We start from the raw sequence: 25738 nt of genomic DNA, 5'->3' as shown, positions 1-25738 counted from the left end.
TTCAGTGGACTGAACAATGTCAGGCAGCATTCAATGAACTCAAGCACCGGCTAACCACTGCACCAGTCTTGGGTTACCTGCTGGACCAGTGTGATATGATATTAGACACTGATGCAAGTGACGTGGGCATTGGCGCTGTCCTCTCCCAACTGCAGCAGGGCAGGGAACATGTGCTAGCCTATGGCAGCCGTGCATTGTCCAAAACTGAACAGAACTATTGTACTACTAGGCGGGAGCTGCTAGTGGTGGTGGAGTTCACATCACACTTTCGACAGTACCTCCTGGTGCGGCCCCTTCTTATTCGTACTGACCACAGCAGTCTTCGCTGGTTGACACGGATGAAAGAGCCTGAAGGGCAGCTTGCTAGGTGGCTTGAGAGACTCGGTGAGTACAACTTCGAGATCATCCACCGCCCCGGTTGGCTGCACAGTAATGCAGACAGCCTCTCCAGGAGACCTTGCCACCAATCCTGTCTATGTAAGCTGCCAAGCTCCCATCTCCACCCCACAACCTTCAGTCATCAGGCTGTGCAATGCGAGTTGGACTCTGATATCAACGTGGCGGTGAAGGGTCCAGTGGGGGTAGAGAGACACTCTGAGTCTGCAGCGATGAGCCTAGTGGGGGTAGATGATGCTTCATCTGCTAGCACTGATACACTAAGCTCCCCAGAGAAAGTTTATCTGACTAGGACTAATGAGACTGGAACCGAGTTGTTCTGTCGCTGGTCATTAGAGGAGCTACATCAGGCCCAGAAAACTGACCCAGACATCGCCCCTATCAGAACATGGATGGAGGCTAGCAGGAAGCGCCCTCTATGGGTAACAGTTTCACCATATAGCCCAGCCACAAAAACGTGTTGGAGCCAGTGGAACTGGCTCTACATCCAAGATGGAATATTACTGAGGTGGTATTACTGCCTCAATGACACTCAGTTTTATCCCCAAATTGTGCTGCCTCGTATCTTCCGTCCTGATGTCATGAAGCAGATGCATGAAGGGCAGATTGGTGGGCATTTTGGGGTAGAACGCACTGTGACCCGGCTGCAGACCCGATATTTCTGGTACCGGATGAGAGAGGATGTTGCCCTCTGGTGTGGCACCTGCACCAGCTGTGCATCCAAGGCCAGGCCCTCCAAAACACCACAAGCACCTATGGGCACGGTTCATGTGGGAGCCCCAATGGAGCATGTTGCATTGGATATTATGGGCCCACTGAATGAGACAGAGCGCCATAACGTGTATGTGCTTGTCATTCAGGACTATTTCACCAAATGGGTAGAAGCTTTCCCTCTACCCAATGACAAGGCTGTAACTGTGGCTGAAGTGCTCGCTTCTCAATGGGTGTGTTGTTATGGGGCACCACAGTCGCTGCACAGTGATCAAGGACGGAACTTTGAGTCGAAGTGTTCCAGAAAATGTGCACACTGTTTGGTATTGAGAAAACGCACACCACACCCTTCCGACCCCAGTCCAACGGCCAGGTTGAAAGGTTCAATGCCACGTGGCAAAAGATCCTGGCCACCACAGCGGAGCAGTGTCACTGGGACTGGGACCTCATGATCCCCTATACGGTCATGGCATACAGGGCGACAAAACATAGCACGACGGGGTTTACTCTCAACTTCATGATGTTCGGCAAGGAGGTCAGTGAGCCAGTGGACTTGGTAGCTGGCCTGCCACTGAACCCTGATGAAACTCCCTCAGCTCCTGAGTATGTTCAGCACCTCAGACAGCACCTGGAGCTGGCACATCAAATTGCCAGAGAAGCACTTGGTGAGTCTGTGAAGTGTGCTAAGAGACAATATGATAAGAACTGCGGCCGCACACAGTATCAGGTTGGTGATGCTGTGTGGTACCTCATCAAAGGCACAAGGAAAGTCAAGAACAAAGTCAAAAAGTTCCTCCCATCTTATGAGGGACCGTTCTTCGTCCTGGGGCAGTTGGATGATTTGGTGTATCGTATTCAGAAAGGCCCAAAGACCAACGTTAAAGTAGTGCATCATGACCAGCTGAAACCCTATCGCTCCCGCGATCCCCTGGACAACGTCTGGGTCTTCCAGCAGGCCGAGAACTGGACGCCAACAGAGGTGCCACCTCCTTCATTGGACACAGATCCTACAGACCCTGGCCTGGGTCTGCCAGAACTGTTCTCCACTGCTGACACTGAGGGAGCCTCCAGCTTCAGCCCATCAGAAACAGCAGTGGACATCCCCATAACTGAAGCCACACAGCCTTCCACCTCTCTTTGCCTGGACTCTCCCGTTCCTGAGGACTCACCGGAGAGTGGGGGTGGTGTGGTGGCAAGACATCAGCAGAACCAACGCCCTCAAAGGCCGAACCGCCAGGGGAGACCACCGGTCAGGTTGGGTGAGTGGGTGGCTCAGTGAGCCGAAAAATTCATGGACAGTTAAAGGTTTAAAGTTAAAGGACTGTGTCTAAGAGTTAAGTTTAAAAAAATAAATGAATAAAAGAAGATTCAAGATGATTGGGTTATTTGAGTTGAAGTAAAGACAACTGTTGTTGACTGTTTGTGCTGTTTAAAGCTAAGATAGTTCATTAATATTCAGTTTAAAAAAAAAAAGAACATAAGTGGCAACTAACTATTGTATACTGTACCTGTCCCCTCTAAGATGTGGCATTGTGAGTTATCCCATATGCTCTATGCTAGTGCTCCTCTCAGAATGATTTTTGCACCACTTGAATAAGTACACAGTCACAAGATGAACTGCTTCTTCATAAGCACTAGGACACTCTTCACCATCACTCCCAAACAAATGGACTTGAAATCTGCATGTTATGTTACTACAAGGACTGTATTTTTGCATGAATATGTTCTGGATTAGAATTCTAGAATAATGTCCATCCAGAGTGGGGGTAGTGATATGAGATTGGTGTATGTGTGTGTTCCTTTAAGTACGAGGGCGGTGTGTGTGGCGCGTGCGTGTGCGTAGGGTGTGAGTGGTCGAGTGAGGTGAGGGAGCGGTGGTTTTGAGTTGTGCCTGTGTGAGAGGGACGGGGAAAGAGAAAAGTGTAAGCTAACATTTATATACAGTGTATAAAATAAAAGCTGAAGTCTGATTCAAGGACCCGAGTCTGCTGTATTCCACCACTGGTAAGGGAGTTAACCCCTGTCATCGGCCCTGGAGGAAATCTCCCCTGTGCTTGCTGACCACGGTCGGACGAGCTGAGCAGGAAAGGTTAACAATATGTTTCTATCTGCTTTAACTGCTGGTTAGCTGGTTTATATATGTTTCTATCTGATTAAACTGCTGGCTGCTTTGTGCATCTCCTCTCACGCTTTGCACCCCCCCACCCACCCAACCTGCTATAGCGAATTTATACATTGCACTGTACATGTGTTTGTGTCTCTGCTCAGTCAATGAGCCGCCCTAACCTGACCCCCAAATGAAGTGTCCAGGGTAACCCGCTGATTTGCACCTCACTAATTTCTTTGAATAGGATGGTGAGGAAGATAAAATATATGAAATAACTAAAATTAATACTAAAACTCACATTTTTTCCCGCCTATTAAAATAATCCTTTAGTTGAATTGAAATGATGAAAATAATGGACAGATTAGTCAATTACAAAAAGAATCGATAGTTGCAGCTCTACCCATTTTGATGTGGAAAGACATGAACTAGCATAACAAGAGCATACTCCAACAATAATCCTTAAATATTGCCTGCTAGTTGTGGTGGTTGTAAATAGTTGACTTGATTTTATGTTCAATATTCTACCATCTTCACATGCATGCATTGGCCCTTTTCCACCAGAGGGGGCGTGTGAGAGCCAATGAACACTGGGTCAATAGGTGAAGCACTTTGAGTGCCCAAAAAAGAACTATAGAAATATAATTTATTATTATTATTATTATTATTATTATTATTATTATTATTATTATTATTATTCACAGAGACTCATCATTTTATTTTTTCCCCTGTTGAACCAAAAAAGATACACAGCAAAAATGGCTTGTACAAAAATAAGAACATTTAACTTATTATTGGGATAAAAGGTCTTATCATCTGTCAGTGCAGTAAGGAAATGTCTGTCTGTCCGTCCGTCTGTCTGTCTAGTCTTATGTAGATGTAATGATAGAGTGGCTGGTCCACTGACTGTATGACCCTTACCCCAGTAGGTCCTGGTAGTTCCACCCACTGGTGTATGAGTGAATGTTAGGCTTTGTACAGGCCACCATAAAAGTGTAGAAAATGTGCTAAATAAGTGCAGTCTATTTAACATTTAATGACTACATACACATGTATTTACTGGTCCAACTGTTTAAAGCAGTATAAATGTGTTGAGGGTTAACAGTTCCTGCGTCCTCCATAAATAGTTCCTGCATCCTCCATAAACAGTTCCTATGTCCTCCATACACACTTCCTGTGTCCTCCATAAACAGTTCTAGTCTAATAGTGGAGCTGGTTTTATTATAGATATTGTTTAAATTAGTTGTAATATCTCAGTAGAACAAGAGGAAAATACCTAAAAAAAAAAAAAAAAAAAAAAAAAAAAAAAAAAAATATATATATATATATATATATATATATATATATATATATATGTGTATATATGAGACAGAGAAATTCATCATACAATGATAAGACTTACATTGTACATACTCAAAAGACAACAAGCTGAAAGTATGTTTGTAGATTTGTTGGTATGAATGATGTGATACTTTCAGTTTTGTTCAGTCTTTTGAAGATGAAAATTATTGGAACAATTCGAATAATCTGAACAAGATCAAGTTTAAATAAGTAAAAATTGACCTTTCAAAAATAAATATTCTTAATTCAATTCAGTTTATCTGAGTCAGATATTCCTTTTTTTGCAGTGTAAGGGCTCGCGCGCTGCCTGTGACCCCTCAGGGAGCGGAGCCGCGCGCGCGCGCACACTAGCCCTGCTTGTTAATAACGTTCATAACGTTATCTCTCGCGTCACTCACGTCCCTATCGACGGCGGCCGGTGCAGGAGCTGCTGGAGCTACGGTTCAGGTGCACCGCTCTGATTCAGACACACGGAAAAGAACTTTGGAAAATTGCACACACAGGATGAACCCACGACTGAAGAATCTCACCCTGATTTGTCGGGAAATGTTTCTGTGTTAACGTTAGTCGCCATTGTTTTCCTTTTGTTTATTTGAGTCGGTGATGGGATTCCTTCAGGACCGACAGCGGAAACCCCTCTGAGGTAAGGAGCGGACGGACCGGAGTGTTCGGCTGGACTTTATCACATGTACATGATGTGGTTGTGGAGTTTGGTCCAAAGTTAACTACAAACAGACAGTGAGTTTTCGGATGGACAGATGGACTCAAATACCGCAGCGAAGTTGAGTCTTGTGCTGCTCCTGGTTATATCAGCTTCACCACCTTATTATTATTATTATTATTATTATTATTATTATTATTATTATTATTATTATTATTACATGTGTGTTTGGACAGTTCTGGTTGACTAGTAGTGAACACTGGGTTAGGGTTAGTTATATCAGCTGTACCACCTTATTATTATTATTATTATTATTATTATTAGGGTTAGGGTGGGTTATATCAGCTTTACCACTTTATCATTATTATTATTACTATTATTACATGTGTGTTTGGACAGTTCTGGTTGACTAGTAGTGAACATTGGGTTAGGGTTAGTTATATCAGCTGTGCCACCTTTTTATTTTATTTTATTTTATCTTATTTTATTTTTAGGGTTAGGGTTGGTTATATCAGCAGTGCAACCTTATAATTATTACTGTTATTACATCTGTGTTTGGACAATTCTGGTTGACTAGTAGTGAACAGTGTGAGTGCACACAAACTTGTGGTGAGTGAGTGCAAATGGGACAGACAACAAGGCTGCCATTGTACCGGATCAGCAGCGGATTAACGGAATTCCTTTTTTCTGCACTGTCTCAATGGCTCTCTCTCTCTCTCTCTCTCTCTCTCTAACACTAAACATCCCCCAGCCAACATCCAAGGGACCAGGGTTAGGGTTAGGACTGGGGTTATGGTCCACCCTGACTGTTCTTAACCCCTAAACAGCTGTGAAACATGGACAGGGTCCAGTCAATTATTGTATATCTGTATTATCATGTGCTGATAACAACAAACCATTAGGTTCATCGTTGAATCTCTGCTGCATTTTCATAATATGAAATTGTTGTAGAAAATGTAACCCCTTAAATAATCACCTTGACAGTGTGATGAGTCTGTAAGACCCAAAGGGAATATATAACAAAAAGCAAAAACTCATATCTGAGAAAGTTTGGCATTTGAGCTCAGGTCGGCCCCTTCAGGGCTGATCTAATGATAATGTCAATTAATCAGATATTGATTAGTAGAATCCTCAAATATCCACCCTTAGGGTTAGGGTCCACACCCCACTGTCTGCCTGGGCATCTGGGACTGTCTGAGGCTCATACTGGTCTTCAGGCTGTTGTGTCACTGCTGCTGCTCTAAATCTCATGACTGATGAAAAGAATGAACGTTTAGGGATGTTTGTGAGTTGTTGTGTGTGTGTGTGTGTATGTGAGCTGCACAAGGTGGAAGAACACCAAGTACATGTGGTTGTTTGTTCATCTGCGATGTAGAAGAGCTGCAAACATACGCCTGGACACCCCCCCCCCCAATACACTTGCACATCATGCACAACATGTACCACCCCCCACCCCACCCCCACCCCCCGTATGTGGCCAACCAACATGTGGGGAGGTAATCCCAGCTATTAGGGTAATCTCCTCAGCATGACGATCAATAGGGGAGGGTGCTGTGCGACAACTACCAGACAAGAGTAGTGGTGGAGGGGGCACAAAATTTGTCCCAAAGAAAAATGATTTAATCATCCAGATTAGGTCAAGAGGAGACGCAGCGTCTGTACGTCTGTACAGAAGGGGGGAGGGTCCAGACGGACCAGACAGGAAGATGTGAGGGGTTAAAGCCTTCTCCACTTTCCACTTAATCTGACATATATGGAAAAATAACACAAACACCTAAGTCAAACATCTAATGGGACTGTTGTAGTAAAGAGACAGAAAATCAGTGAAAAAATATTTGAAGCAGACTTTTTCCTTAAAGATGAGAGTAAATTGAAACATAATGCTCACAACCAGGTGTTTTATGTGCAGCAGTGTAAGGATTTCAAACCCCTCTGTGAGGTAGATTACACACAACATAAAATATAAAGGGATAAGTCACATATGTGCAGTAAGTTCAATAATATGGTTAACTATATTAACTTTAGATTAGTCTGAGTTACTCCTTGAAGAAGTTTATTCTCGGTGTAGAGCTGGCCCATCAGGCCTAAAATGTTATCACAGTAACTAGTAAATGTCAGATCTAGGGCTGCAGCTATCAGTACTGTCAAGTAGTGTCAATAAAGTCAAGTAGTCAACTGAAAATGTCAGCGATTAATTAAGTAATCAGATTTTTCGTTTTTTTTTTTTTTTTTTTTTCCATTTTTAAACAACAATACTCTTGCCGCTGCAGGTGGGTCTGAAGAGGGGCGGTTTAGAGGACATGGGCATTTCTGACTTTGCAACACTACCTGACACGATGGAGCCAGATGTCAGCACAGAGGACGTCCACGCAAGGGTGGGGTAGGGATTAGAGGTTTTGGTGCTACAGCTATTGTCAGGGAAATAATCGCGGTTTCACGATTACTACGATTATTATGCGAGGTTTATATGTGGGGGTGTGGTTTCAGACCTCCAGCACATACCTCACAATTGGTATGCGCAGATGTGAGAGTGAAACTTTGTAACAATTCACTTATTTTTTTCCAAAGCGATGTGTCACAGGTGGATCAACTATCAGCAGGAAATAAGCAAAATAAAATAAAATTTGGTTCTATATCGGCCTTTGAAACTGCACAGGTGAATCCAGCACACACACAAAACAAACCCTAAAATAACAAAATTAAACCATGAAGCAACCACACAGCAGAGCCAACAAAAAACATGAACTCATTTAACACAAATCATTGAACATAAAGGTACTCAAACCCCCCAAATACCTTCCCCTTTTTAAGTCCCCAAAGTTTTTCCACATGCTAATAGTCCATATCATAGATCAGTAGTAGTTCTGCTGCAAGCTTTAGTCACTGCACCAAACACCTGCACAAGACTGGTCCACGGTGGTCCAGTTGGCCCCCAGTGGTCCAGTTGGTCCACGGTGGTCCAGTTGGTCTAGATGGCCCTTCGGTGGTCCAGTTGGTCCAGTTGGCCCAGTTGGCCCACGGTGGTCCAGTTGGTCTAGTTGGTCCAGTTAGTCCAGGTGGTCCATTTGGTCCATTGAGGACAGTCATCCACTGGACAATGGGTCAAGTTTAATTAGGGCTGGGTAAAAAAATCGATTTAATCGATCTTAGATCAATCTCATTTTAATTTTGCGTAATCGATTAATAGTGGATGAGATAGATTTTTCAGAGCAGGACCGGGAGTATGTGGAACCGCGGGCGGCTCCGTCTTACGAACCCCTGGGGAAGACTTGGTCAAGCTCGCGAAAAAGACAATGTCGGACCGTTACACTACACCCCAACCAACATTCACGGAGCACGTGCACCCCCCAGCCCCGCTCCGGCCAACAATCAGGGAAGATTACTCTGAATCAATCAATTAATACTGAATCGAATCGATATTGAATCAAATCGAATCGGGATTAATCGATTCAGAACCTTATGAATCGAAATTGAATCGATTATGGAAATTGGCCATGATACCCAGCCCTAAGTTTAATCCACAGAGGTTTTAAATCCACACAGTTTGGTTCACAGCGTCTCAAACTCTGACAGGCGTCCACCTTGGTGTAGGACGTCCCTGTCCTCTGTGCGTCTGTGTGTGCGTCATATTCTCCTCTTTTTATGCTGCCAGTGCACATACATTTTATAAATTCTTTTTAAAGAATATAACAAGCAATAAATCAACACTGTGACCAAGTTTTACACAAGGAGTGTAAAATAAGTTACTTCATCTGTGCTGGAGGTCTGAAAGGGACACATATTAACCCTTAGGGGTCCACGGGCACGACTCTGTGACTGAATCACATGACATTTTCAGCACATTGTAGCGTCAGAAGGCAACGACGTAGACCACTGGGGACAATTGCATTCGAAAGTGCGGACTTGAAGCACTTTCCCACTTTTTATTTGATGTTGATAGAGCAAGTACAACTGGAGATGTAACGGTGCGCTATTATAGGAAGTGTTATATTTCTGACCATATCTGTCATTTTTTGTCCTTTTTCAAAACAGAAAAACTGTCCGAATGTGTAGATTCTAATCCACAGACGGCATTAGCATTACAGGTAAGGGTGAGAAACACCTCCACCTGAACCGGATGAGGAAATTGTGAGGACCAGGGGTGGGGGTTGGGGTGGGGGGTGAGAAAACACGAGAAAACTCCTATGTAAAGATATGCTTTAATGTCAAATATTTGAGTATCGTTTTAATTTTTTTTACAATTTTGATTTTATATACCTAATATTTGGAACCAATATTCACTTTTAACGTCTTTGAAAAGGTTCGATAAGCATCTTTGTGTTATTTATGCTATAAATTATATACATTTTAAAAATTGGATTTTATATTTTTTGTGTTTTTTGTCCTTTTGTGTGTGTTTGTAGGTTAAAGTGAAAAAATAATAGACAGATGAGATAGATGAAGTTGTGCTGAAAAAAAAGATACCAAACATGGGTATAATAAACATGTATTTTTATAGTCTATAAAGGCAAAATCAAAAGTACTGAAAAACAGACAAAATAGGCTCAGAGCCCTATGGGTTAAAGACATCATTAATAGAATGACCTGTGGGCTCTGTACTTAACACATGGAACTAACTGCTCTATGTCTCCCACTGTTGTTGAAGCTCATTTACCTTTTTCCTACCTCCTGAAAGTTCATTAACTTTCATTTGAGGACGTTTGTTTAAGTCAGATTGGTGTGAATGGGTTGGACAATGGTCACCTGAAGCTGCGTAGATGATGGTAGAGAACGCAAACTGTATGGAAATGAAAGTGAACCCACATCGAAAATATATTTAAGGTCAAGACAACTCAGAAATACGTCCATCCCCTGAGACAGACGCTGGTCCTTCTGTCATTTTCACTGGTGGAACATTGAACGTAGTGCTCCTGTAACGTCGCTTTCGTTCCGTGCTGAAGCACAAATTGGCCTGTTTTTGTTTCTTCTCTGAATCTGCCATCATTTCTGTGTTTGGTTCTGCTCTTATGTTTTTGGTTCTGCTCTTAATCTGCTGTCATTTATGTTTTTGGTTCTGCTCTTAATCTGCTGTCATTTATGTTTTTGGTTCTGCTCTTAATGTCATTTATGTTTTTGGTTCTGCTCTGAATCTGCTGTCATTTATATGTTTTTGGCAGCCTTGACCATTAATTAATTAACCATGACGTTTAAAATCATGATTAATCGTAACACTATGATATCGTTACAACCCTATGCAGGGGATGGATCTCCAGGAGTAGGGAGATGCAGTGCCCCCCCCCCCATCGTTATTCTTCTGTGGCCACTGGGATGACCGCAGGACCCACCTTATAGATTGTGTCCTGGATCAGGAGGATGTTTTCAACTGCTCTGTCACTGACCACATAGTCCACATGACCATGGACTAGACCAACCTCTGTCCGGTACTGGACCGATACTGACCCACATTTGAGCTACAGATACAATGGAAAACTGTGTACCATTCAGTCCATCCTGCACGGGACTATATCTCTCTCAGCTGATAGAGAGGCGCCTTTAAATTCAACACACCATGGGCATTTTAAGCCCATTTTGGGCCCTAAATTGATTCCCAGCACCTCTAAAATATTTGAAGGTTGCTGAAATTTTTCTTTTTTCTTGTTTACTTTATGTCCAATCTTAACATGCTAGAAAAATGTCAGTACATAGTTGAAACGTAATATTTTAACAACAAAAATATGGCCCCCCACCCATCTTTTCTCGAAAATGGTTTGATCCACTCCATCCCTCCTCTCCTTTCCTGACTCAGACTCTGGGCTCCACGCGCAGGTGTTGCCTTCTAAAGTTGGGGTATAGTAGTGGTGGAAGTACCCAGTTTAAACAAGGACATTTGTTTACTTCTCTCACTTAATACCAACACACTATTATTATCGCCAGTCCCTATTTTTGCTGCATTGAAATGTAAATCACTGTTTATGCTGTTAGATGGGAGTTAGCTGATGTTTTTTTTCTAGCTAGGAAATGTTCCATGTGGTTCAGTTAACCTCTGTCCTCTGTTTGAAATGGACTGAGAGAAGCTGCTGTTGTGTCATGTACATGTGTTCAGATTAAAGACAAGGTGCTACTGTGTTTATCTGACTGGCTAACTGACTGAATATCCATTAAATCCTAGGATGTGTGTGTGTGTGTGTTTGTGTGCAGGCAGGAACATACAATTGTTTTTTTTTCTAAAAAAAAAAAAAAAAAAAAAAAAAAAAGAGCCAGATTCACGTAAGAGTTTGAGATCAACTTGTGTAACCTCATTTGCCACAGCAACCAAATATTCAATTACAATGATGTTATAAGTTGTACCAGTTTATATCTCTTATTAGATAGAAAACAAATTGTTTGGTTATTTGCCTTTTGGTTAAAGCACAAAGAGAGAGATGGGAGCAGAGAGACACTTAACATATACACTGGTCTACAATTTTTTAGAAATTATCTGCCTCAGAGATTAAATGTGCTAAATGTTACATATTTTAATCAGATTAATTGGAAAACAAATGACAAAAGTGCTGGTTTGCTGAGGTTTTGACGGTATATGATAAAGTGTTATTCCAGATATATATTGGTTTATGTACAGCAGATACAACAGATTTATAAATGTTCCACTGATATAACCTGTAAAGTCAATGTATTGTCATGTGCAGACAGTGCTTTAAAGTAGATCTGGTAGCTCTGAGACTAGTATTCCTCTGGAGTTAAACCCATTCTCTCATAGACGTATATGTTGAGGAGCTGCTGTATCAAAATGGAGGATTGCCTTCCACCAGAAATCCATTCCTCTTTTACTGTGGCTCAGCATTTAAATAACTTTTGTCAAATTTGATGGTTTAGTCAGAGTTTCTCATAACCAAAAAAATGATATGCTTTTCTTTGACAAATGTAGGAACAATGGTCCAAAATTGCGTTAAAATCTACAAAACAGTGAAATTTCTCTTGCCTGGCCAGCCAGCACTCTGGGTGCTCAGCACCCCTACACCTCTGATCCTAGAATTGCCCCTGCAACACACATCAGAGTTCTGCACAGATCCACTACTTTTCCAAACCCACCGGTAGCCATGTACATTAGACCCGCAACCCGACCCGACCTGTGATTAAACACATTGTCTAAACAATAGCTCACTTTTAAGTACCGTGGCACGCTATTACAAGGAAATGCGTACGGTAGATAACTGTGGTGTTTTTATACCACTGTTTTCTTTTACATCCCTATGCAGAACAGGAACTTATTTATTTAAAAAAGCTCTTTTTGTACCTTACGTGTGCTCATGTATGTTTTAAATACGACTATATACAAGTAAAGGAATAAGAAAGGCTTCTATTGTCCAGGACACAAAGGGTTCTTTTATTCAGTACTAGGGATGGGAATTGAGAACCGGTTCTTTTTGAGAACCGGATCCCAGTGGCTCGATTCCTTGGAATCATTTGCCTGCCAGCTTAACGATTCTGCTTATCGATTCTGCCTTCGTTGCTCATGCACAATGATGTCACGCATACGCTGCATTGTTTTGGTCAGAACGTAGCCAACATGGCATTGAGGCAGAAACAGTCTAAAAAGATGACACCAGGGCCACTGGAACACTTGCAAAGCTTCCATTTCTTCAAAAGGGTGGAATCCCTCCAATATGCTCAAACATTTGTCCACACAGTATGTAATTCATTTACAGGAATGTCACATATTTGATAGGCTACTTAGTGGTGCTTGTGAATCTAGCGGCAGAGTGAACACCAGGCCATCATCCGGGCCCAGTTCCAGTTACGGTGTGGGCAACAAACATCGTACCACCAGCGCGGACAAACCACAGCTTTCAGACAGGTGTGGACAGGGGGACTTTCCTTTCAGACAGGTGTGGACAGGGTGAGACTTTGGACAGGTGTGGACAAGGGGACTTTGGACAGGTGTGGACAGAGTGACTACCCTGATATTCACCGTCAGCCAATGACACCTATGTGGATGAACAGCAGGTTCCTCACCGGGGCCGCTGCTCATTCCTTAGATTTACTCGGGGGTGTCTGTCTATGTGTGGGGGAGGAACGTACTCGTCCAGGGTACCAAGCACCAGGACCCAGTGGTGAACAGCGGTTCAAGCTGGAGCTGCTTAATGAAATTAATAATTAATCGAATACTCGATGCAAAAAAAAAAAAATAAATATTCGAGGACTTTTTGTACTCTAATTACTCAAGCACTCGTTGCAGCTCTAGTCAGATCATTATTTATTTCCAGTTTAAAGGCTGATATTTGGTCCTGAGCAACAGCTGAAAATCCAGATGACTATATACTTTTATATATACACTTGTACGTACTGATTTTGTGATAAAGTGCTTCTTTTGGTTTTTCTTTATTTTAGATCAAAATGAAGAAACTTAACACAAAGACAAGAACAAACACAATGCAAGAGACAGTTATTTCAGGTCAGAAGATGAAACACACTAAATAAACAGTTCAGTAATTCACAATGTTCTACAGGTCAAATGTTCCAAACTATACTTAGTGCCATTAAAAACACACGGGTCAGAATAATCTGTATATTTGTAGATATATTAAATTAATTTGTTTGGCGTTGCCCTCATATTCCAGATGGGATCATTGATCAACTGTGGACAAACTGTGTTGAACTGAACAGGTTTATTCACTGAATACAGGGACTCACAAACTGAAAGTGTCTTCATTCAGTATGGGGGTGTGTCCACCTCTGGGTTCAAACAGAGCAATGACCACACATGGACCTGATCACACGATCCTGTCCTGAGGATCCGATCTGGCACCGATCCGATCACTCAGACGACCAATTGGACTGCGATGACAGTGCAGACGGAGTGACTTAACCATGGCTCAGACCTGTTTGGAACATGACAATGACCTGTTTTCTCTATTGGATCCTAAGTCGTGGTATTTTGAACAAAAACATTTGGGCATTTCCTGTTTATGGTCTGTTGACCACACCTACAGTTACCAGTCAAACATGACTCTGTACAAGAGATTCAACTCAATGTCCCACATTAAAGGATTAGAACAAACACAGACGCCGCACATGTCAGGAATGAAACAAATACAGCTGTTAACTGTGGTACTGATCTAATGAGCAAAATATACAGAATAGGCACCTGAGGAAATCATTTAATGGAAATTACACCACATGTTTGGGCCTTGAGTTTTTAATGTTAAGTATATTAAAATGAAATGAATTAAATGTTTGTTCAGCATCAAAATATACATGAGTAAAACATTTGGAAGTATTTTAACTGAGGATATAAACACAATATACTCTAAGAGCAAAAGAGAAGTGTGCATCACTGGAGTATATGATGGTAAATATAATAATCATGATAATGACATTGATTAGCTCTAAATGTAAGTTTGTCTGAAATGGGTCATAATCTATATTTCAGATATTCTAATGCAAATCCATTTGGTGTTCAGAACAGACAAACACTAAATAAACAGAGGGGAATATTCAAAACTGTTAGAATGAAAGAATGTTTGCTCTTTTTGAGGACAATTAGTCTGCATAAAATATGTTTATATTTGAAAAGAGGTTGTGAAGAAAAACCTAAGGAGTAGAAAAATGTATAATAACTCGCTGTCAATAGGTCAACACTCAGTCTTTGTCTAAACTCTCCACGGTTTGGTATGGTTTGGACGCTGAGCCTGGCTGGGGCCTGGCTGGAGCCCGGCTGGAGCCCGGCTGGAGCCCGGCTGGGGCCCGGCTGGAGCCCGGCTGGGGCTTGGCTGGGGACTGGTTGGGGCCCGGCTGTACACTGAAACACAACTGGGAGCTGATGGAGAGCCTTAAGGATCATTTATGTTCCTTTACATACGTAAATAGTTCATCTATTTCTAACATTGTCATGTGTCACTGCCTTCATACTTCCATGCGTTGTTGAAATGAGCGTTTCTCAATCAATCCACTAGAGGGCGCTGCTCTTAATTACCATACTGGACAAATGCTGTGAAGAAGAGTAAAGTCTTATGAGAAAAAGAAGAAGAAGAAAGTCAATAATAACCAACATGGCAACGACAAAGGAGGTTTTACTAATGTGGATACTAATGTTAATATTGAGAAGGGTACTTGGAAGTACAAGGGCTGGGCTCCGCTTCTGGCTCTGCCACATATCGCTCTAGCTGAGCTCTGCGTCCGGCTCCAACCAATGACAGTAGAATTCTGTAAGTCAGTCGTCTTGCAAAGCTCTGATATAAACACTAGTTGTCCGGAAATGTCATTTGAAAATGACAAATGAGCCATACTGGGACATGTACCGTTGCACCCCTAGTTCTTACTGTGGCCCGCTTCCATAATGTCGGTCCCGTTCAGACCCAAACCCCCGACTGGAATTCAGCAGATCGCTAATCGGACTTATTGCAAGTGAGAAATGGGTCCGGCTGTGATCACGCACTAACAAGGTCGGCCTGGTTACCTCCTATTGTGATCGCTTTGCTTTGTGTGCATGTTTGTTTGTTTGTTAGCAAGATAACTCAAAAAGTTATGGACAGGTTTTCATGAAGTTTTCAGGAAATGTTGATACTGGCACATGGAGAAATGATAAAATTTTGGTGGTGATCGGGGGGTGGGGAGGCATGGGGGCCCACTAATCTGCCTTGGAGGGGGTCAGCGCTGTCCGAGTGCTTTTCTTGTTCTTACTGTGGCCCCGTTCCATTCTGCCAGCCCCCTGGTTAGACCCGGACCCGTTTACCTCCTCCATGTTCAGTTATGCTGCCTTCATGTCCTCCAGGGAAGAGTAAAATCCACAAACCGTTGAGTTCAGTCCTGTGTAAAAGTCTGTGGTCCACATCTATGTCAATACTAAACTAAATGAGGGCCGTTCTAATTTTTCTTAATCTGTGTATTACACCAGTAACCTTAGCTCAGCTAGAACCCATGGATTCCCATGGGTCAATGCGCTAGTATCACTTTATCTTTCCAGTTTAAACACTGATTATTAATCTGTCCAAGACAAACAACTAACCGTAACTGTTTTAGCTCTCATTGTGTACACAAACCTCAAGACTAAACAAAGATGTATATTGTGATGAGCATAATTGCTGTGATAGGATTTTTACCTCCGCCAAGGAGGTTATGTTTTTGCCAGGGTTTGTTTGTTTGTTTGTTTGTCTGTCTGTTTGTTTGTCTGTCCGTTAGTGTGCAACATAACTCAAAAAGTTATGGACAGATTTTGATGAAATTTTCAGGGTTTGTTAGAAATGGGATAAGGAAGAAATGATTAAATTTTGGTGGTGATCGGGGGTGGGGGGGCCCACGGGGGGGCCTATTTCCAACAAACCCTGAAAATTTCATCAAAATCTGTCCATAACTTTTTGAGTTATGTTGCACACTAACGGACAGACAAACAGACAAACAAACAAACAAACCCTAGCAAAAACATAACCTCCTTGGCGTGGGGGGGCCCATGGGGGGGGGCACTGATCAGCCTTGGCGGAGGTCTGCGCTCTCCGAGTGCTTCTAGTTTTTACCATTGTGTCCTATCTATAAAGCATTTACTTCTGACATTTTGGAGGGGTGTTTTAACCCACTAGTTGCACAGGTATGCTTAGTTTTTCTCTCTTAATGGAGTTTAGACTGAATCTGAAACACTTGCAGGTTTAACACAGTTGTAAAAAAGTGATTAAGAATGGAGCGAATTATTGTTGAGTAGGAATTGCTTCTGAAATACCATGTGGCACATGTGTTGCTTTTTCACTGAGTGTGCAGGTCCTTTTCTTCTGCAGATCATACAGATGGACTACCACATATGCTAACTGTCTCTTCCTTATAGTCTTTTTTCCAGCTGCCCGCATCCTGGGGTAAATAAACTGACCTAATATTATATGCAGATTTCTATAACAGAATCAGGTGACAGGAGACATCCTGCTAAGTTAGTTCGGCTCCGTTCAGACTACAGGCAAATGTGACCCAAATCCAATTTTTGTGTCCATATGTGACCTGTATCTGCTCTGTTACAGACAGTTTGAACAGCACCAATCTGACCCAGACCACTTTCATAAGTGGTCCAAAATCTGACCCAGACTACTTTCATATGTGGTCCTAAATTTGATACAGACCACTTTCATATGTGGTCCTAAATCTGATGCGTATCTGATACTTTCCATTGTGACTTCATTCTGAATGGCCAGGTCACATTTATCCGACCTGTATGTCATTGAAATGCAACAAACTTCACAATTCTGCATCCCAGGAGGAGGAGCGGAGGAAAAACATATTTACTTCCTTAAACTAGGGATGTGACGATTAGAGATTTTGGTGGTACGATTATTGTCAAAGAATTAATCATGGTTTCATGACTACTATGATTTTTTTGCAGGATTTATACGTATAAACCCCCTGCTGCACCCGCATGAAAGTGAAAGTGAAACTTACTCTACCGAAGCTACGACAGTCTGAACTGCAGAAGAACGGCCTTACTCTACCAAAGCTATGACGGTCTGAACTGCAGAAAAACGGCCTTGCTCTACCAAAGCTACGACGGTCTGAACTGCAGAAGTTTTGTTCCATGCGGGAAGCACATATTGACGTGTCTTTGGTTCTGCTCTTAATCTACTGTACTTTTTGAGACGGTTTTTGGTAGCCTTGACGATTAATTTACCATGGCATTTAAAATCGTGAGTAATCGTAACACTATGACATTGTTGCAACCCTATTGTAAACCCAGTGTGTCTGTGTGGTCATGTATTCCATCAGGACTGCTTTTGTGCATGTGGGTCACTTCAGGGTCACATTCAGTTCAGACTCAAAACTGATAGAAGCCGCATCTAATGTGAAATATGAACAAGCACACACAAAAACTGGATTTCACCCAAAAATCTGAATTGTGTATGAACGGAGTCATAAACATGTTAAAATAAAAATATTCCACTCATATGAGGATGGGTTAGTACATTCTGTCAAAATGAAACACAATCACTGCATATGACAAACATATTTTGGGAAATTCACTATAGGTGCTACTTCTTTTTTGACACTTAACTTTTATTAGTTATTTTAACATTTGTTACACAGAACATAAGCCAAACAAAACAAACAACATTCAGCAATAGATACTGGTTACAATCCAAAAGCAAAAATAATAATGGCTACAGTTATAAAGCAGAAATCAAGTTGTATGTTCAAATTTGAGCAGCAGTTCACACAACACTCTCAGGACTATGAGACAAACCACACATTAATTGTCATTAAAGAAACTAATCCATTTGTTCCACCTTCTCATGTATAGTTCAACTTGCAGTCTCAGCATAAATATTAATCTCTCCGTTCTGTGAATTTCATCTACCATTTTCATCCATTCCTCTAGTACCGGTGGCTCAAGTTGAAGCCATTTTCAAGTGATTGTTTTTTTTTTTTTTTGCTGCAGCACCAAAAATTTTTAGGAGGTATTTGTCATTTACTGTCAAATCGTCAGGAAGATCTCCTAACAAAAGTGGAAGAGTGGGTTGTTGTAATTTAAAACCCAAAATCTGTTCTATTTTTATTCCAACATCTTTCTAAAAAGTTGTGATTTTCATACAGGACCAAACAATGTGGGTGTGGTTTGCCTCTGTGTCCCCGCAACCCCTCCAGCAAGTAGAAGCATTTAAGTTTCTACTAAACTGTTGTTTTGATGTTGTAAAGAACCATACTGAATTTTTCCAACAAAATTCTCACCAGCAGGCTGAAGAGGAGGTAGAAGTAGCAGATTCACACATATTGTCCCATTGTTCACATGATATAACAGTATTAAATTTTTTCTCCCATCTTTTTTTCATATAATCTGTTGAGTTTCCTTTGCCTTTCAACAGGCCTTGATAGAGGTTAGAAATAATAGATTTAACATTGCTTAGAGTAAGCTTGTGAAACTAGTTGAATTATCTCATTGGTCTCTGAATTACATGTTTAGTATGTTTGAAGAAAGATATTTTTGCAATTGTAAATACCTAAAAAAATATATTTTTTTCCAAATTATATATATATTTTTTGCATTGTTTGAAAACTTGGTAAGTTATTTTTATCCAATATCTTGTAATATACTGTTATCCCTTTATGTGACCAATTTTTAAAATTTGAATCAGTTTGATTAGGTATAAAGTCAAAGTCTAAGGACTCTTATCTGGCTGCTCAGTTTTAGATCATTCAAAACTTCAAACCACATCATTACTGTAAAAGAGACCAATGGACTTAATTCCTTTTGACAAGCTGCTGCAAGTTTCTGATCTCCAATCAGCACTTGTATTGGAATATTTCCACACATGTTCTCCATTTCTTTCCATGTAGCCTTGTAGGCACCATCACACCACTGTATTATTGTTTTAAGTTGAGCTGCAAGGTAGTAGTTACATAGATTTGAAAGGGATAAACCCCCTTTTTATTTTCTAATCATAAGTGTACTGTATGTAGCTCTAGGTTTCTGTCCCTTCCAAATAAAACAAAATATGTTTGTCCCACTCACGGAATTGAGAATGACGAATTCTAACAGGCAGTTACATAAACAGATATAATAACCTAGGCAAAACGGACATCTTAATGATCTCAGTTCTTGCATTAAAATCAAATATACATGTTACTCATTGTGTGAGGTCTTTCTTAATCCTCTTATTCACATTTTCAGTTTTTTTTATATAGGTCACTCAGAGAGTGGGTCAGCCACACACCTAAGTATTTTATTGCTTTCTGAGACCAATCAATAGAAATTTTGTCTTTAAGCTCTGTTGAGGGACAGTAATTTAAACTCATAATTTGTGTTTTAATTATATTTAATCTATATCCTGAATAGGCACCAAATGTATCCAGGAATTCTAGAAGGGCCTGGATGGACTGTTCTGGATTGGAAAATAAAAGAACATCATCTGCATATAACACTATTTTATGTTCGTTTGAATTAATTATAATACCATGAATATTATTTTTTTCCCTTATTGCCTGGGCTAGTGGCTCTATGTAAAGGGCAAAAAGAGTTGGGGACAGTGGACAGCCCTGTTGAGTAGATCTCTCCAGCTCGATCTGGTCTGTTAAAAAGTCCATTTATCTTAACTCTCGCAGTTGGTGCTGTATATAGTGTCTTAATAATATTAATTGAACTTTCAGAAAAAAACAAATCATTCCAAGACTAAGAATAAGTATTCCCAACTGACACAATTGAAAGCCTTTTCGGCACCTAAACTAACCAGTACAGATTTACATTTATTTGTATGAATATTATGGATTATTTGAAGAGAATGTCTTATATTGTCCTGAGTTTGTCAGCCACTGACAAAACCTGTTTGGTCCTCGTCCATCAACTCTGAAACAAATGAATTCAGCCTGGTAGACATGATAGATGCATATAATTTGTAATCTAGGTTCAGAACCGATATTGGCCTATATGAGCTGCACAGTGTTTTATTCTTACCTTCTTTTGGTATAACTGTTATAATTGCTATACTACAGGTCAGGGGTGGGCGAACTACAGCCCGCGGGCCACATCCTTGGTCTATTTAATCCGGCCCATTGAAGATTGATACAGAATACATATTTGATGTGAATGATTGAATGATTGCATTCATTTGACTTAGACTTGCAATGATAGGCATTTCACCACCAGGTGGCGCATTAGGCGCAGTGACTTGATTTTGCGGAGCCTGAGCCACTTCGTGTTATCACTCCTCTACTGCTCAGAATCCACCTGCAGCAATGTCAAAGAAAAGAAAACTCGACAGTGAGTGCCAGGTGTTTAATAAGGAATGGACACCTAAATACTTTTTTTACTGAAGTCCGGTCAAAGGCTGTATGTCTTATTTGCCAAGAAACCGTTGCGGTTTTAAAGGAATGCAACATCAGCCGTCACTTTTTCACCAAGCATGCTAATTATGCTAACAACCTGTCAACGCAAGAACAGACGGCTACCGCTTATAGGTCAGTAGCTAACTTGCAGGCTCAGGAAAACACCTTTATCCGAACAGCTTCCATCCAAGAATCAAGCACGAAGACTAGTTATTTACTGGCATTCAAATTAGCAAAAGCCAGCAAGCCTTTCTCCGAAGGGGAGTGTCTCAAAGAGTGCGTGGTAGAGACAGCAAGTATTTTATGTCCTGAAAACAAGGACAAATTTTAAAATACTTAGCTTGTTATGCGGGACAGTGACTCGCCGTGTTGAACTAATTGACGAAAACTTAACTAGCAAGCTAAACAAAAAAGTGGGGCCATTTTCATTTTATTCTTTGGCACTGGATGAAAGCAAAGACATAAAGGACACCCATCAGCTTTTAATTATTATCAGAGGGATTAATGAAAATTTTGAGATAACAGAGGAATTTTTGGCAATGGAATCCCTAAAAGGAATAACACGGGGAGAGGATTTATATAACAGCGTGTCAGCGGTCATAAAGAGGCACAAGCTACCTTGGAGTACACTCGCCAACGTTACCACAGATGGATCACCAAATCTGACAGGAAAAAACCTCAGGCTGCTCATAAGAATCCAGGACAGGCTGAAAGAGGACAACCCTGAGCAGGAGGTCATTTTCCTACACTGCATAATTCACCAGGAAGCACTGTGTAAATCTGTGTTGCAGCTTGACCATGTAGTGAAGCCAGTTGTGAAAGTTGTTAGCTTTATTCAAGCGAGGGGACTTCACCGTCATCAGTTTATTAATTTTCTTGAAGAAACTGATGCTAATCAGAGGGACTTGCTTTACCATTCAAATGTCTGCTGGTTAAGTTTGGGGAAAGTATGTCAACGAGTGTGGGAGCTCAAACAGGAGATTATCTCATTTTTGGAGCTACTTGAGAACACTGACAACTTTCCTGAGCTGAATGACACAGATTGGCTTTGTGATTTAGCTTTTACTGTGGACATACTGACACACATGAATGGGGTGAACATGAAGCTACAAGAGAAAAACCTGTTTGTGCATGAAATGCAAGCAAACGTCAGAGCCTTCAAAACCAAGCTAGTTTTATTTTCAAAGCAAATGTCATATAAGTCATTCGCTCATTTCTCCACACTGGCTACGTTAAAAGAGGCCTCGCAACATGTGAAAAAATACAGGAAATCACTGGATGACCTGCATGAAGAATTCTGCCGTTGGTTCTCTGATTTTGGAAAAATTGACAAGTCACTTCAGCTGGTGTCATGTCCCTTTTCACAAGATCCTGAAACGGTGCCACAGGAGTTGCAGTTGGAACTGATTGATCTCCACTGTGACATGGTGTTAAAGGAGAAGTTCAACTCCCTTAAACTGGATGAGTTTTATGCTTCATTAAGCACAGCCAGATATCCAGACATCCAGAAGATGGCACAGAGGATGCTGGTGTTGTTTGACTCTACATATGTGTGTGAACAGACTTAGTGTGATGAACACCAACAACGCACCCCACAGATCCTAGCTGAGTGATGAACACCTCAGATCTGTTCTGAGAATTGCCACAACAGAATTAACACAGACTTCGATGCACTGGCAAAAATGGGTGATCAACAGCACTGTTCCCACTAAAAGGTATATTAACACTGTAATGCTTTTTTTCTTTTTATGTTGGATATGTACTGTTAACAAATGTTTTTTTTATATGTATCGCATCTTGTGCTGACCCAGTCTGTCTATCAAATTTTAAAAGTCAATGTGGCCCCTGAGCCAAAAAGTTTGCCCACCCCTGCTATAGGTGCTACTTCAATGCTCATGCCATTGTGTTTTTTCCTTAAATGACAAGCTTAAAGGTGGGGTAGGAGATCTTAGAAAAACAGTTCGAGCAAGCTACAGTTTGAAAATACTCAATTCAGAAGTCCAAACTCCTTTCTTCAGACATCCCCCCGAAGCCACGCCTCCAGAGTACTTGTACACACAATGCTTGTTGTCGAGGGTTAACAAGCACTGCACAGCAACAATTTGCCCGGCTCCGGCTTTGGCTCCAGCTTCAGATCTATGCATACCTCATACAGTCTCCTCCAACACCCCTGCTCTTTCAGAACAGCCCCAGTTCATACCTATCTGACTAACGTTACATTTAGTGAGAAAATAGTTTGCTGGTGAACTTTCCATCCTATTATAACTAATATGACTAATATAGCTAATATAACTAATGTAGCTAATAAAGCTAATATAGCTACTATAACTACTATAGCTAATATAACTGATATAGCTTATATAAATGATATAGCTAATATAACTAATATAGCTTATATAGCTAATATAAGTAATATAGCTACTATAACTAATATAACTAATATTGCTAATATTACTAATATAGCTAATATAAATAATACAATTAATATAATTAATATAGCTAATATAACTAATATAGCCAAGCTCTGACTCTGTCTTAGCTTCCTGTATGAGTTGTTCCAAACCTCTGAGAACGCACAATTCATGCACAAAGTGGGGTACAAATGGGGGAGGGCAAATTGCAGTTGAGTTTGATAGACATGTCACCGTTCCATCTTATCGATGGGTCAGTTAAAATGATTGGATGGTGTTTTTTCAGTCCTGTCCGTTCCACAGGTGATGACATTTTTTTTTTTAAATTTTTGTGTTAGAGCATTTAATTAATTGGTTGTAATCAGGGCATGAAGGGGATTTTAAGCAATATAGTAAAAAATGCTCCTGGAAAACATCTTGCACCCCACCTTTAAGCAGTGGCACATTAAAGTGCAGTTGTTTTCTGTGGACACCACCACCACCACCACCAACAACAACGATAGCCAGGCAAGTACATGGAAAACAACTCTAGTTAGTGATGACATAGGGTTATGAAAAAAAGACAAGGAACCTGCTCTTTAATTCTCCAGTGGAGGGAGTAGAGTGCAAACACTGGCAAAATGTCCAGATGGAGGATGGGAGGGATGAGTAAGGCGTTCACAGATCCCTTGTGTTTGGCCCCATTGAGACAGAGGGAGATGAGATTGGATGGGTCGGATGGAGTCAGGTTACTATCACTCCACTCTAGTCCAAAGAAGCGCTGGTGTAAAAGATGCAGTACCCCTATGGGAAACCTAATCCAAACCCTGCTGCCAGCTGTCATTCTGATGCTCCAGGCTAAAATCGCTAAGCAGGTATCGCCTTACATTTCTTCAATCCTTACCTTAATCATAGCAGGAAATGCAAAATTATATGCTTGTTGTTCTTAACGACAAACCGACTTGTAATGTGTAACAGGAGATGTTTGACTAATTTTTCAACGTAGCTGAATTCTTCCTTCATGAGAAGACCAAAGTACAGATTGTACCAAAGGGATTGCATCTAAAGGAAAGGGGAAATACTGAGTTTCAATTGGGATTTTGCTCTTCAAACTTTTAATATACTATGATGAAGTACTCTTAAATGCAATACATTTTGTATTTGAGAGATTTTTTTAATGAACAAGCAATGTAGTATTGAAGGTAAATGTAGAAACAATAGACACCATGCAGCAGTACTGTACCTTAAAGGTAAATGTGACTAGGCTAATTTGATTCTCAGGATAAAACCCCAAAATATATGATTGTAGGAACGCCATATAGTTATATAAGTTCTCAGAATTTACATACAAATGAGTTTAAACCATTCTCTCTTTGGATCGTGATCTGACAAGGCTCACAAATCCCTGCTCTCATCTAATCTCAATCTGATCAGTCAAACACAGTATTTATGTTTGAAGAGGCTTCTACCTGTGGGGTTGTAAGGTAAACAGTGTTGACACCAAAACGTTCCAAATGTTTAATATAATTAATCTCTTAGGGTGTGTTTGAGTAGACCACCACGACTTCAATAGGAAACAATAGTATATAGTACTGTCGATGTAGTATGTAGCTATAGTAGATGGTACTAAAGAAACCTGTTGTGGTAAAAAGGTGGTGATGGTAGAGGTGTGGAGGGCTGACGATGACAGGCCAAAGCAGAGCGGCACACACACATAAAGGGATGCCGTCACAGTGAGTCGGAGCTGACCTTGCCATGATAATCTAATCCCTGTCCAGAGTGCTTTTTTTAGAGAGCAAGTTAATGCCAGCAGATTATACTGCAGTGTCTCCCACACGAGCCAATTCACAATGAAAAGAGTGTGGGTCCATAGGGTCTGATGGGACTGACTGCAGTGTGCACTTCTTTAAAATGAGAGGAGAAAAAAAAAGGCACATGGCACACATCTACTCATGTTTGTTCTGCATCTCATGTCCAGTTTTGGACGATTGTAGAGACATGGGACATGACAACAGGTCCAAGTCCAACTCAAAGGTACAAAGCTTCTTCTCTGCAGGCTCCTCCCCCTTCCTGGTTTGCTTTTTTTTGCTCTTAAGGGCATCCGTGATAAAAGGCCACTTATGGAGCCGCTCAGTTCATGCTATGAAGAGTAATCCTTGTGTATGTTGTGTAACTGAGTGGAGAGTCTGACAACGAGGGGGATGGGACCGATTTGTGTAAGTTTGCCAGTGCTTGCGACTGTTGAGCTTATGTCTGTCTAATCTCTTAGGTACATTAGGACGCTCTCCCACTACATAGGCCTGCAACACTCGCCCCCCCCAGCAATCTAGTAATTCTAGGAACACTGTTACTGTAGTCCATACATTATAC

At 41.1% G+C, this 25738-nt stretch overlaps 1 protein-coding gene and 1 long non-coding RNA gene across 5 annotated transcripts in view; one reads left to right on the top strand and one right to left on the bottom strand.

Annotated features, from left to right (window-relative positions):
* Positions 1–3108: 3108 nt before the first annotated feature.
* Positions 3109–18307, bottom strand: LOC115428810 (uncharacterized). Its single transcript, XR_003936694.1, has 3 exons — positions 18295–18307; positions 16228–16231; positions 3109–3211 (listed from the first exon to the last, which is right to left on the bottom strand). It is a non-coding gene; the product is annotated as an uncharacterized LOC115428810 (long non-coding RNA).
* LOC115428793 (zinc finger protein 516-like) overlaps positions 4953–25738 on the top strand; it is a 46268-nt gene continuing 25482 nt past the window's right edge. Inside the window, exons 1-2 of one of the 4 annotated variants that reach the window (XM_030148015.1) lie at positions 4953–5195; positions 15725–15735. The gene's annotated coding sequence lies outside the window, so the exon portion shown is untranslated. Of the gene's footprint in view, positions 5196–7606; positions 7613–15724; positions 15736–24042; positions 24244–25738 lie in introns of those variants that run through there. The other 3 variants (XM_030148016.1, XM_030148012.1, XM_030148014.1) reach the window with 3 other exon arrangements.

This window comes from Sphaeramia orbicularis, chromosome 11 (genome assembly GCF_902148855.1).
Source record: "Sphaeramia orbicularis chromosome 11, fSphaOr1.1, whole genome shotgun sequence".
Lineage (NCBI taxonomy): Eukaryota > Metazoa > Chordata > Actinopteri > Kurtiformes > Apogonidae > Sphaeramia > Sphaeramia orbicularis.
The sequence above is the reverse complement of the archived record's forward strand: the minus strand, read 5'-3'. Positions and strand labels throughout refer to the sequence as shown.